The sequence below is a fragment of the Pangasianodon hypophthalmus genome, chromosome 11 (genome assembly GCF_027358585.1).
Source record: "Pangasianodon hypophthalmus isolate fPanHyp1 chromosome 11, fPanHyp1.pri, whole genome shotgun sequence".
Taxonomy (NCBI): domain Eukaryota; kingdom Metazoa; phylum Chordata; class Actinopteri; order Siluriformes; family Pangasiidae; genus Pangasianodon; species Pangasianodon hypophthalmus.
Window position 1 is genome coordinate 600,191 of NC_069720.1, and position 14,887 is coordinate 615,077.

At 42.5% G+C, this 14,887-nt stretch overlaps 1 protein-coding gene across 2 annotated transcripts in view; it reads right to left on the reverse strand.

The window, feature by feature from the left end:
* Positions 1-14,603, reverse strand: part of dennd2b (DENN domain containing 2B) — a 74,976-nt gene extending 60,373 nt beyond the window's left edge. Inside the window, exon 1 of one of the 2 annotated variants that reach the window (XM_053237949.1) lies at positions 14,459-14,603. The gene's annotated coding sequence lies outside the window, so the exon portion shown is untranslated. Of the gene's footprint in view, positions 1-6,835; positions 7,019-14,458 lie in introns of those variants that run through there. The other variant, XM_053237948.1, reaches the window with a different exon arrangement.
* Between the last annotated feature and the right edge of the window lie 284 nt (positions 14,604-14,887).

Here is a 14,887-nt window from a genome sequence, read left to right on the forward strand (position 1 = left end):
CCACCTGAGACGCTGGTGTTTAGATGCAGGAGAAAGAGGATAAGACGAGTTCCGTCTGTGTTTCGAGTTTTTTTAAACAGCTGTCCACATGGACAAATCCCTGGTGCTGGACAAGTTCTGATCCGTCCATCACGCAGCCAAGAACGTTCGTGTTTTTAAAGCCAGAGCTGCTGAACCTCGTCCCTGAGAATGATGACTGAATCTTCTGAGCGGGAAGCAGAGGGAATTTTTGGACCCCGTTGATCTCAACTGCGTCTTTTTTCCTTCTTTTTTTTTTTTCAGTGTGAATCAGGCCGTCACGTCTCACAGCAGCTGTACACTCCACAAACAATCCCCCAATTTCTTGCTTACCGAGATCTGACTAGAAGAGCCAGATGGAACCAGTTCCTGAAGCCATTTTCATGCCATTTCTTCCATTACTTTCAGCTGTTTACACTCGTTCTAACTTTTTTCTAAACACAGAATGGATGATCTGCATTTCAGAGTTTTAAAGTAAATCTTTGCAACACTGAGAAAATGAAAGTTGGACTTTTGAAATGACAGAAAATGAAAGGAAAGCATTCAAGTTCAAGAGCCGCTTCATTATTCCGGGTCATTAGCTGTTCATCAGCTTCTTCGCTAAATTCTGAGAAGTGAAATATCTAAACACTGATGTCAGTCCCGAGTTCCTGTAATGCCTGGACGCTGAAGCGCCATAACTGCTAACGAGAAAAAAAACAGAAAGCGCTAAGGAAAGATAACAACTCCTCCATTTTCTGCACTGATCAAAGACAGACACACCACAGTCCCGCCCACTCGCTTTCTATTGGCTCACGAGACCAGCGCCTGTGAATTCACACGTTCAACGCTACAATCCGTTTTACTCGTAACTCGGAAAGTCGGTTTTCCGGAGTTCTGATCCGAAAGCGTTCCAGTGCTCAGGCTCAAAAAGACGTGTTTCACATCCTGCGTCCTTTCCCCTTCAGTGAACCTGATTTTAACGCTTGTTCTAGCTAGGGATGCGTTGATTCGGACACACAGATATATCAGATATATCAGTCTGATACGGATTCGAACTAAAAATAAAAAATGCTCCGATACCAACATTCGATATCAGGTGATACGTCACGTGTGACGTCACGCTAGTCTACGCTGTCACGTAAATCAAGAGCAGGAACTACAGAATCTTTCTACAATACAAGCGATAAAATGTTTTAAACATTAAACTCTGCCACTAGAGGAGAAAAATAAATGTCTGCAGGTGACACCAGGTGAGCGAAAAATATCAGCTCTGATGTTCCACCATGTTGTTCTTGACGATCATCGAACACCAGGGATTCGGATGTAATGAAAACGAAACCGCGCTTTATTTACGGCTGTACAGAAACACGTTTCCGAAGTGAAACAAAACCTAACAAGATAACTAATGTAGCTCGCTAATGCACTTCATTTTTACTTAAAATCAACTCGATAACGTTGTAAAGAGCGAGACTATTCGTGTAAGTGCGTGAACACGTACGTTCATGGCGGGAAACATAAACACGGCATAAAAACTTCACGCTCATAATCGGTCTGAAAAAACAGAAAATCCTACAGATTCGATGCGACGTATCTGTAAAATCAGAAAAGTTGTTTTTAACCCGAGAGAGGAAGTAAATCTTTTCGTACTTATACACGATCCAGAAGCAGTTTTATGAGAATGAGAATGAAGCTTAGAGCAAAACTGAGAGTCACAGCGAGAAAAATAAAACTATAAACAGTGAATTCACACAGACTCTACAGCACAGCCGTGTTTCCCCTTTTCATCCTTCACTACCAAATCAATTCACTCACATTCCACAGAGTCTTACAAAGTGGTTTTTTTAGCTCGGGACGAGATAAAACACGCCTCGTCCTACCAGCTACAAAGTAAATTAACAATCGCTTTCTGTTTCTGGTTCACGCAATCATGGGCTCGGCTTTTCATCTCCCGCAGCAAGCAAGTCGTCACTGGTTTGGTCCTAAAGTGCGTTTAAAAGAGTTCAACTCGGCTCTGATGTCAATTCAGGACAAAGCTCGAAGTACGCGTGTTTCTCCATCGTCATAATTCACGGCGTTAGCATAACGTCATCGTAAATACTGATGTCACACGTATAAAGCATGAGTATGAATAGAAACGGCACGTAATTCCAATAAAAAGCCGTAAGACTCGTGACAAGCGCTTTAATCTAACACGAGGAAGGATAACGGACGTAGCTGTAAGATACGAATCATCACGTCGTGTGATACATTCCGCACGTTGATGTACTTGAACAGGAAGTCAGCGGAATGGTTTGTTGTCTGATCTATACGCAACAGCCAATAGCAATCCAGACTTACAACATGCCACGCCCCCGTCCAATCTAAACACAGCTAACACTGAGCTAGCTAGTTTTTTTCAGCTGTGGAGGATTTCACACCTCCGCCTTTACCCACTCACTTTAATCCTAGACGATGTGTGTGTGTGTGTTGTGAGTGTGTGTGTGGAGTTACAGCGTAGAGCCGTTATTTAGCCATGAATAAACTCCAAACATTTATTCTCCGATGGAAAAGGGAGTAGTGTGTGTGAAGAACACACCCACGAATCATGTTTACTGCTAACGAGCAGCTACTGTGGAGCAAGACACGCCCCCTGGGGGCGGGGCATACTCATTCTAGAGAAGACATTGGACAAACATAACATGAGTACAGCACGAGTCATCAGAAATCAGAGCCACTTTACAGATAAGATCAGAAGAACATGTCTGTTTTTATATTGCGTAGCGGCTCGCAGTGGTTTAGTGCCTGATCTTCTCCTCATCCGTATTACACACACGCTGGACGGAGAACAGAAGGCCTGCTGAAGATCTGCTCCGATGAGGAGGAGAGGAGAGGAGAGGAGAGGAGAGGAGAAGAGAGGAGAAGAGAGGAGAAGAGAGGAGAAGAGAAGAAAGGAGAAGAGAGGAGAAGAGAAGAAAGGAGAGGAGGAGAAGAGAAGAGAAGAGAGGAGAGGAGAAGAGAGGAGAGGAGAGGAGAGGAGGAGAAGAGAGGAGAAGAGAGGAGAGGAGAGGAGAGGAGGAGAAGAGAGGAGAAGAGAGGAGAGGAGAGGAGAGGAGAGGAGAGGAGAAGAGAGGAGAAGAGAGGAGAAGAGAGGAGAGGAGAGGAGAGGAGAAGAGAGGAGAGGAGAGGAGAGGAGAGGAGAGGAGAGGAGAAGAGAGGAGAAGAGAAGAAAGGAGAAGAGAAGAGAGGAGAAGAGAGGAGAGGAGAGGAGAAGAGAGGAGAGGAGAGGAGGAGAGGAGGAGAGGAGAAGAGAAGAGAGGAGAAGAGAAGAAAGGAGAAGAGAAGAAAGGAGAAGAAAGGAGAGGAGAAGAGAAGAGAGGAGAAGAGAGGAGAGGAGAAGAGAGGAGAAGAGAGGAGAGGAGAGGAGAAGAGAGGAGAGGAGAAGAGAAGAGAGGAGAAGAGCAGAGAGGAGAGGAGAAGAGAGGAGAAGAGCAGAGAGGAGAGGAGAAGAGAGGAGAGGAGAGGAGAGGAGAAGAGAAGAGAGGAGAAGAGAGGAGAAGAGAGGAGAGGAGAAGAGAGGAGAAGAGAGGAGAGGAGAGGAGAAGAGAGGAGAAGAGAGGAGAAGAGAGGAGAGGAGAGGAGAAGAGAGGAGAGGAGAAGAGAGGAGAGGAGAGGAGAAGAGAGGAGAAGAGAGGAGAAGAGAGGAGAGGAGAAGAAAGGAGAGGAGGAGAAGAGAGGAGAGGAGAGGAGAAGAGAGGAGAGGAGAAGAGAGGAGAAGAGAGGAGAAGAGAGGAGAGGAGAGGAGAGGAGAAGAGAGGAGAAGAGAGGAGAGGAGAAGAGAGGAGAGGAGAAGAGAGGAGAAGAGAGGAGAGGAGAAGAGAGGAGAGGTCATTGTTCCTCTCCACACAAAAGACGAACTGTTCACAAAGTTCTAGAGGAAAAAAGGTTTTGCAGCTGCAGGGGGCTTCAGCAGGGGACACGCACTACTCTCACTACACACACACACTACACACACTATACACACACACTATACACACTACTCTCACTACACACACACACTACACACACTATACACACACACTATACACACTACTCTCACTACACACACACACTACACACACTATACACACACACTATACACACTACTCTCACTACACACACACACTACACACACTATACACACACACTATACACACTACTCTCACTACACACACACACTACACACACACACACGCACTATACACACTACTCTCACTACACACACACACTACACACACTATACACACACACTATACACACTACTCTCACTACTCTCACTACACACACACACTATACACACACACACTACACACACACACACTACACACACACACACGCACTACTCTCACTACTCTCACTACTCTCACTACACACACGCACTACTCTCACTACACACACTACACACACACACTATACACACTACACACACACACTATACACACTACACACACACACACACACGCACTACTCTCACTACACACACACACTACTCTCACTACACACACACTACACACACTATACACACACACTATACACACTATACACACACACACACACTATACACACACTACACACACACGCACTACTCTCACTACACACACACACACTATACACACTACACACACACACTATACACACTATACACACACACACACACTATACACACACTACACACACACGCACACACACTATACACACACACACACACACACACACACACTATACACACACACACGCACTACTCTCACTACACACACACACTATACACACACTACACACACTACACACACGCACTACTCTCACTACACACACACACTATACACACTACACACACACACACTACACACACACTATACACACACACACACACACACACACTATACACACACACACACACACACTATACACACGCACTACTCTCACTACTCTCACTACACACACTATACACACACTACACACACACACACTACACACACACACACTATACACACACACACTACACACACACGCACTATACGCACTACTCTCACTACACACACTATACACACACACACGCACTACTCTCACTACACACACACACACACACACACACACACACTATACACACACACGCACTACTCTCACTACACACACACACTATACACACACTACACACACTACACACACGCACTACTCTCACTACACACACACACTATACACACTACACACACACACACTACACACACACTATACACACACACACACACACACACACACTATACACACACACACACACACACTATACACACGCACTACTCTCACTACTCTCACTACACACACTATACACACACTACACACACACACACTACACACACACACACTATACACACACACACTACACACACACGCACTATACGCACTACTCTCACTACACACACTATACACACACACACGCACTACTCTCACTACACACACACACACACACACACACACACTATACACACACACACGCACTACTCTCACTACACACACACACACACACACACTACACACACACACTATACACACACACACGCACTACTCTCACTACACACACACACACACACACACACACACTATACACACACACACACTATACACACACACACACACACACACTATACACACACACTATACACACTACTCTCACTAAACACACTACACACACTATACACACACACACTATACACACACACACGCACTACTCTCACTACACACACTATACACACACTACACACACACACACACACACTATACACACACACACACACACACTACACACACTACTCTCACTACACACACACTATACACACACACACACACACACTATACACACTACTCTCACTACACACACTATACACGCACTACTCTCACTACACACACTACACACACACACTATACACACACACGCACTACTCTCACTACACACACTACACACACACACTATACACACACACGCACTACTCTCACTACACACACTATACACACACACGCACTACTCTCACTACTCTCACTACACACACACACACACACTACACACACACACATTACTCTCACTATACACTACACACTATACACTATACACTCATCACACACACTATACACACACTATACACACACACTACACACAATTACTCTCACTATACACACACACACTATACACACTATGCACTCATCACACACACTATACACACACACATTACTCTCACTATACACACACACTATACACACTATACACTCATCTCACACACACACACACTATACACACACGTTACTCTCACTATACACACACACACACACACCTTCATCCAGAGCACTGAATAAACCTGAAGTGATGCTGATGTTGACTGATTGCATGTCATTCTATTTCAATCAGAAAAACTTCTAACTCCGTGTATAAAACACAACATTACATTAAATAACACAGGAAGAAAAGCTATAATTATTAATAACTGTATTATTTACACACTTTAAGATTAAATCAAACCAAAGGAACTGCATGAGCTAGTCAGTAGCTCGGAAGTGCGCATGCGCAGTGATAACTCAACATCTGCGATAACTCCAACACAAACAAGAGCTCAGTGTAAACTAAAGACGTTATAACGCGACATAAACACGACGCTAACACACCAACCAGCCCTTTTTCTGAGTTTTTTCACATCTATCTTCTGCGATTTTACAGTAAATTTAACTGCCTGCAGATGAACTACAGCCAAATGTGTTCCTGAGAAACTCTCAGGCATTTCTGAGGAAAAAAAACAAAATCAGGAGGAAAGAAAAGACAAAGCGGTTTCGTTTTTACCTCAGAGAAGCGCTTCGGTGTCCCAGTCATGGTGTCCAGCTGGTTACAAACACAGTTAAAGAGGGAAAAAGCGTCGATGAAGCGCCGGTACTGAGGGAAACTTTCCCCGCGCGCTCATGTTCTCTGAGGCGGACAAAAGCCTCCGCGCCGCTCGCGCCCAGTGTCTCGTGCTGAAGGCTGAGCCTGTTGCTATAGCGACGGAGTGTTTTTTGCCCCCCGTCCCCCTCCCCTGAACCCCCCCCCCCCCCCCCCCCCCCCCCCCTCCAGTTTTGTCACTCCCACACAAACCGAGCAGCTTTTTACACAATCACCACCACAAACATCACAAACATCACAAACATCACAAAACTGCGAAATAAAGTGGAGTCCAGCTGCAGCTACTCACACCAGGCCTCCTGCTGAGGGGAAAAAGCCCCAGCCTGGACAGAAGAAGCCCTTAACTAGGCAAAAGAAGCCCCCGCCTGGACAGAAGAAGCCCCAGCCTGGACAGAAGAAGCCCCAGCCTGGACAGAAGAAGATCCAGCTGGATAGAAGAAGCCCCAGGCTAGGCAGAAGAAGATCCAGCTGGATAGAAGAAGCCCCAGGCTAGGCAGAAGAAGATCCAGCTGGATAGAAGAAGCCCCAGGCTAGGCAGAAGAAGATCCAGCCTGGACAGAAGAAGATCCAGCTGGATAGAAGAAGCCCCAGGCTAGGCAGAAGAAGATCCAGCTGGATAGAAGAAGCCCCAGGCTAGGCAGAAGAAGATCCAGCCTGGACAGAAGAAGCCCCTGCCTAGGCAAAAGAAGCCCCAGGCTGGACAGAAGAAGATCCAGCTGGATAGAAGAAGCCCCTGGCTAGGCAGAAGAAGCCCCAGCCTGGAAAGAAGATCCAGCTGGACAGAAGAAGCCCTGGTCTGGACAGAAGAAGCCCCAGGCTGGACAGAAGATCCAGCTGGACAGAAGAAGCCCCAGGCTGGGGCTTAAAGTTAATTGAGAAGGCATGCAGTTATTTTAACATTTTTATTGTCCACAACTTTTTTTTTTTTGCTCTAACCCTACCTTTCCCTCACGCTGTTACTGAGCGTTCTATAAATACTCCCATTGTGTCTCTTTGTTTTAAAGGGCAGAAGGAATTCTCGAGGAACTATAATTAGCTTTCTGGCCCGGAGTCGAGTGGATGTCCACGCCTGCTGATCACGGCCACGGACGTGCAGGGCCAGCGAGCTGATTTACTCTTTCCCCACGTGCTCCAGGTTCTTCAGCAGCCTCACACATTGCTAACAGCTGAATAAACCGAGCTCACAGGTTGTGTAAGTGGACAAAGAATCATTACAAACACACTCGCTAGCCGCAGATCGGACACACGGCCAAGACTCTGGCCTCATCCTGGACCTCGACTGCACTAAGACTCTGCGGAAAGGAAATAAATAACGCCATTTCTGTCTTCAGAAGCTTGAGAATCTAAAATGACTGAGAAAGTATAGCGTGATCCAGAGAGAACTGCTACACTGCACTGTAATGTTTAACTGCGTCCACAATCACAGGCTTTAACAGCTTCATTACGTCAAACCTATGAACTAAAAGCTTTTTTTTTTAAGAATGGTAAACATGAGAACTATAGAGCGTTCAGCTAAATCCTGTCTCTTTGTCAACTCTGGCTCTGAGACACGGTGTACTTCACGCATCTGTAATTTTCACTCTCTGATGATAACGTGGGGTTTTGAACCTTTTAATGCTCTCACAAATTAGAGCTGAACTTGTACAATTACAAGACTTGACAAAAACGCTCAAAATAATCATTAACTTTATGAAGCCTGAATTATGGATAAAGCTGCATAATGACCCTGGTTTACGAGTTACAAAAAAATCTGTCAGGAAATGTGGCGTATTTGATGTTTTTTTTTCTTGGTAAAAATCAGATCAGTAGACGTTTGAGGCAGCGATGAAGATTAACGTAAGAGAACAGGCAAAAGTCTTAATTCTTTTACTCTCTGAACTGATTTTGATTATTTCAAAATAGTGCATAAATTAAATAAACAGTAAAAAGACTTTTTAAAACACTAATACACATTTCTATAACCACACACTAATGTTTAACCCTTTAAACCGCCAGCGTATTATTCAGTTATTCATCTTAGATCATGTTATTCAGTAACTACTGTGGATTATTTACCGCATTTACAGGAAGTTCAGAAAGAAATGGGAGACCCAACGACAGGTCCTGAAGGTTTATCAGGATTAAAGCGAGTAGAAAAGAGAGTTGGTTGAGTTTCCCTGCCAGAAAGAAAAGTTTATCTTTGATGTGGTGAAGTTTTCTGTAAGGAGAAATGTGTGTATTTAACACTGATGGAAGGAGTCTCCAGTGTCAGAGCTTTGTAACAGTCAGAGGTAAAGCTGTAACTGTAAGTTTTCCGACATCTTCAGGACAGAGGAGTTTACGCTTCTTCTTTGTGGTTTCTCACTAACATGCGGAACAAGCTGCGTTTTTTTTTTGTCTTATTAAGTTGAAGAGAGAGAATAAAGAGACGCTGGTGAGGGAACGAGTGTTTATAGCTGCTATAACGTAAGTGACAACAGGAACTAACTCGTTTCACAGACATTCCACATAATTACATGTAACTATAAATGGAAAAAGTACAACGTGATTTTTTTAAATAAATAATGTTGGTAAACTGCTGTGGCGTAAGAGGAATAAAGCACCCAGGGATGTGGTGTTTGAGGAAAATAATCAACTTTCAGTTGTACAGTAATTCCTCCTTCTCACCACCCCATCATCATAACATTAACTGTTTTATTCCTTAATTATTAAACATTGTTTGTACTTTACGTGGTTCTTCTTCTCTATATATAAGGCCCTGTGCTGTAGTGTGCATGTGTAGCTGTCTGATGATGAACTCAATCACAGCACACTTCCTTTTCTGCTCTAGCTGTGTTTAATCTGATCCGCTGACATGAGAACAGCACACAGCACACAATAAGCCTGAGAGGAAACAGCTCCCACGGGGCAGGAGTTCTGCTCCCAACATCATAACACCAAACTGTGTGGTTTAATGTGAGCTACTTCTGAAAGCAGACAGAGTTTTTTTCTCATCAGTGCGCTCAGGTGGACGTCCACACGCCTCACACTCAGCTACAGAAACCACAGGACTGAGAAAACCTCCTACATTCAGCGCATTCGTGCTCACAACGTCGGCACGCTTTATTCATGACTTGCTCTTAATTCCAAAATGTGTACGCATACAGTTAGAAACAGCTGTCCGAGAAGCATGACTAAACAGCTGGGAAGCACATCTGGGGCACTGCAAGTTCAGCGAAAACATTTGAGAGCCACAAGAATCTTAAAAAATAATAAATACTGAGTGTACAAACATCTAATCAGATGGAATCAGAACATCCTGAAACTTCTGAGAGAAGAGAAGATTGGAATTTATCATCATCGCTGCTGTCCAACAACTGCATTTATTCTGTGTTCACTGTTTATTTTATTTAACCTTTATTTATCCAGTGTAGTCAAACAGAGACAAATTTCCTTTACAAGATAGCTTTAGACAAGACATAGTAGTTACAAATAACAGTATTCAGACACAGGACATAACAGCTAAGACTTCTAACAGCACTGAGCACACGTTGAAAAGAAGATATTTGGAGTTAATGTTAGAAAACTGGAAAAAAAACCAACCAAACAAACAACAACAACAAAAAAAACCTGGAGCGGCTCAAAACCAAGAACGTGAAGAATGTGCATGTGTTCGAATGATCCAGTCATTAACTGAGAATCTGTGGCAAGACACTTTCCATCCAATCTGACAGAGATTGAGCAATATTACCAAGAAGACTGGGCACAAACATCAGGATCCAGATGTGCAAAGCTGATACAGACCTATCCCAGAAGACTTGCAGCTGGAATTGCAGCCAATTGTGGTTCCAGCAACACGGGGGGGGGTGAATATTTATGCAACAAATGTCTGCATTTTTGTTTGATAATTTGATTTTAAAAAATGCTCTATGGAATTTTAGACATATTGTGTAAATCAAACAGCAAGTCCACTTTAACACAACAAGATGTGGAGAAGTTCAAGGGGGGTGAATACTTATGCATGGCACTGTAAATAACTCCAGCTGATAAATGATTCAGAATGAAGTGAATCTGAAGCAGTTATCAATGACACAGCGCAGATGTTATCCGAGCAGATAGCGATGTCCACAGAGAACAGACTTTAGAGGAATTTCCCAGCCGGTCTCTGTGTACAGACTCGGCGTGAGGCGTCCGTCGCGTCCTCTGGGACGTCCAATCAGCTCTGACACTGACGCAGATGCTGGAAATGGAAATGCTTCCTTTATCTCACAGGAAGTTGACCGTTTGTGCAGTTTGTGGAACGCTATTTGAGATTTCACTCCTTTTAATAACAAAACAATATCGAATGTGATGTAAGTCTGGGCGGAGTATCTGGAGTATCTGGAGCTATGGATCTTTTGCGAGCTGAGCTGATCTGATCTACTGTTACATCGAACTCATTTCCACCCCAGGAACTGAAGATCTCTGCACATTTCACTCCTGTTCAAGCGATTCAGCTACAGGAAGAACATAATCCTGCTATTGCTGAACTCATTCAGCTTCCCCTGAATACATCTGTAGAGTCTCTATCGCAGTGGAACCTGAAGAAGCACCACAACAAAGCCGTGTCTATTTACAAAAAATTTTTTTGTGCTAAACACGGCTGGAATTTTGCCACACCCTAACCACAAAAACTAAATAAATAAAGAGAGAGAGAGAGTCAGAGTGCTTCCTCTCAGGTGTCTGGGGATTCAAAAGAAGCAGTCACAGTGTTGAATGAGCTTTAGGAAGTGAAGGACAGACTTCGAGATTATAGCACTTGAGGAAAAAACACATGAAATGAAAGCTTAAAAATAAATAAATAAATAAATAAATAAATAAGAGTGAAATGAAATGACTCGAGTTCGAGTTTCTATAGTAACAGCTCATTCACAGGGGCGGTGGTAGAGACATGATGTGGTGAAGTTTTCTTCAGGGTAAGGAGAGGTTTATTTAACACTGATGGAAGGAGTCTCCAGTGTCAGTGCTTTGTAACAGTCAGAGGTAAAGCTGTAACTTGAAGTTTTCCGACGTCTTCAGGACAGAGGAGTTTACGCTTCTTTTTTGCGGTTTCTCAGTAACATGCGTAACAAGCTGCGTTTTTATTTTTTTGTCTTATTAACTTCAAGAGAGAGAAAAAAGAGACGCTGGTGAAGGAACGAGTGTTTATAGCTGCTATAAGTTATAGCGTTATTTTCATTTAAAAATGTAACTATAAACAGATAAAAAGTGTGAGATCATTCTTGACAAATAAAAATTGTAATTGTTGATAAGTTGCTGCGGCGTAAGAGGAATAAAACACACAGGAATGTGCTGTTATAGCAAAATACAACTTCAGAGTGGTAACAGTGACTTGATTATTTTATTTGTTATTTATTATTTTAAAATTGTTTTATTTTTATGTGATTTTTGTTTCCAGCTCTATAAATAAAGCAGGATAACAAACATCAAGGCCAGTGACCGAGATCGATTCAGCCGACGTTCTAAAAAATTACTTTCTACAAATTCTGACATCATCACGTTTCACATCCTGCTCTTCAGCTGATGCAATAGATTTGTCATCAGCAAGGTCATTATAAAGCAGGTGTGTGTTCAGGACAGGTGTGTTCAGGTGGAGACTATCACACACTTTAATCCACTGAGTTGTAGACAGTATTGTTTCAGCTGAAGTTAATGAATAGAAATGAGTGAACATACGACTCGTGTCTCGTTTAACAGCAGAGTTTCGACTGTTGACCTCCAAAGCAGTAGACACCGGGTTCAGTGAACTGTACCTCAGCGACCAGATCAGAAAAAGGTCATAAACACTGAAACATGAACTTCTGCACTGTACACTGACTCTGTATGACATGAGTGTGTACAAGGACAACGACAGAAAGATAAAAATAAAGCAGCAGAGCATCGGAAAAGTCAAAATATTGATATACGGTGCATTATGAGCAGTCAGAGAAGGAAAGGTCTCAGCTCACTTGCCTTAAAAAAACAATATACTGTATAAACGTAGAGTTTTACATGTAGGTCTCTATAAAATGCAAATCATTTATACAGTAGAAGTTTTAAAATCCCCTCCTTAGTTTCTGAGTGACTAAATATCTGAAAATAGCCCTCTTTATCTATAAAACATTTCCGTAATTACTTAATCAGATTTTGATTTCTGAAAACACGTTATAACACGACCTGAAATCTACAGCAACTGACTCTTATAATCAAAAGTTTACATCTCCATGGACATGCTCTAGTTAAACAACCAGAGAAGGAGAAATAACAGGAGCGAAAATTTTGCCAGGGAATTTCACAAAAAATTCAAATCAAACAGGAAACCTGAAAAAGTCATTAGAGGAAAAAAAAAAAACTGGATTAAAAGTCCACATTTAGATCATATTGAGAAACTGACTTTCACTTGCATGAAATGAACCTCACTTACATGTCATGTTAGTGTCATAAATTATAATTAATCGGATGCAGAGAGAGAGAGAGACAGAGAGACAGAGAGACAGAGAGAGACAGAGACAGAGAGAGACAGAGAGAGAGAGAGACAGAGAGAGAGAGACAGAGAGAGAGAGGGAGAGACAGAGAAACTGAGAGAGAGAGAGAGATAGAGAGCGCTGTAATAATTTCCCACACTGTGCTCCTCAGGGGGCTGAACAGTCCCTGATGATGATGACGATGATGATGAAGATGATGATGATGAAGATGATGATGATGATGATGATAGCAGTCGGTTGGTCAGAGAGAATAAACACCGAAAAACTGCTGCTTTCAGCTGAAAGTCTGAAACTCAATCCAGCTACAGAAATAAAAAATTTACACTTATAACCATAATCCACCATCATCACGGCCTGCCTGTCTTCCTTTATACTTTATAACTTAATGAAAGTGTAAATGATAAATAAATAAATAAATTCTAATAGTCTCTCAGTATCATTAGAGGTGTAAGAGCGCCCCCTAGTTTCCCTCCGGATCAGTACGGAATCATTCACCGCTTTATTCATACATAACTAATAAACTCGATCATGTACAAACAAAGCGAATTAGACTCACAGATTTAGGACCACAGGGGTGTGTGTGTGTGTGTGTGTGTGTGTGTGTGTGAGAGAGAGAGAATGGACTTATAATTAAATCTTGGATTGAACACTGACTTCTAACAGAAAGAAACAAATATAAACTAAACAGTTAAAACAAAACAAAAATTAAATTCAATTAAATGAAATATTAAAGCCCAGTTATTTATATTATATTTATACACTGTGTTTAGGAAAAGCTTTAAACTTTACAGTTTTCTTTCACAGTAAGAACTAAAACCAGCCACTGGACAGAATAAAGCAGTTAGTTTCTTATTTTTTGTTGATTAAGTTGTAGTAGTGAATATCTGACTCAACACTTCATGGTTTAATACAGATTATGAGTTGACTTAGACAAGTTGCTTCACTACTGAACACACAAAAACACACAAAACCTCACACACACACACACACACACACACACACACACACACACAGCCTCACACCAGTTCCCAGCAGCTAAGAACAAAACTAAGCAGAAATCTCTCACCTTCTTTATTTCCGACTCGTAAACCAGTAAAAGTGTCTCAGAAGTCCATGCCTGAGGTCCGAGTGTGTGTGTGTGTGTTTGTGAGTGTGTGTGTGTGAGTGTCCGAGCTGAACGCAGTGTGCACTGATGAGCGACTCATGAACGATTCATTCCATTTAAACGACTCTTTGAATTGAATCATGACGCGAGAATCGATTCGCAATTCGCACTAACCAATTTTCTTTTTTCTTTCTTTTTTTTTTTAACTCCACACTGAAAACGTGTTAATAAATCTACCAGTTGCGTCTAGATTAAACATTTAACTCTTCAAATTTCCTTCTTATAAAACAAGCTGCGTTCTTTTTAATAGATCTGCTGATGAATCGATTCAAAACTCATACAATTCGATTCACTTAAAAAAACAAACCGTTACTCGCCCTGGAGAAAAAT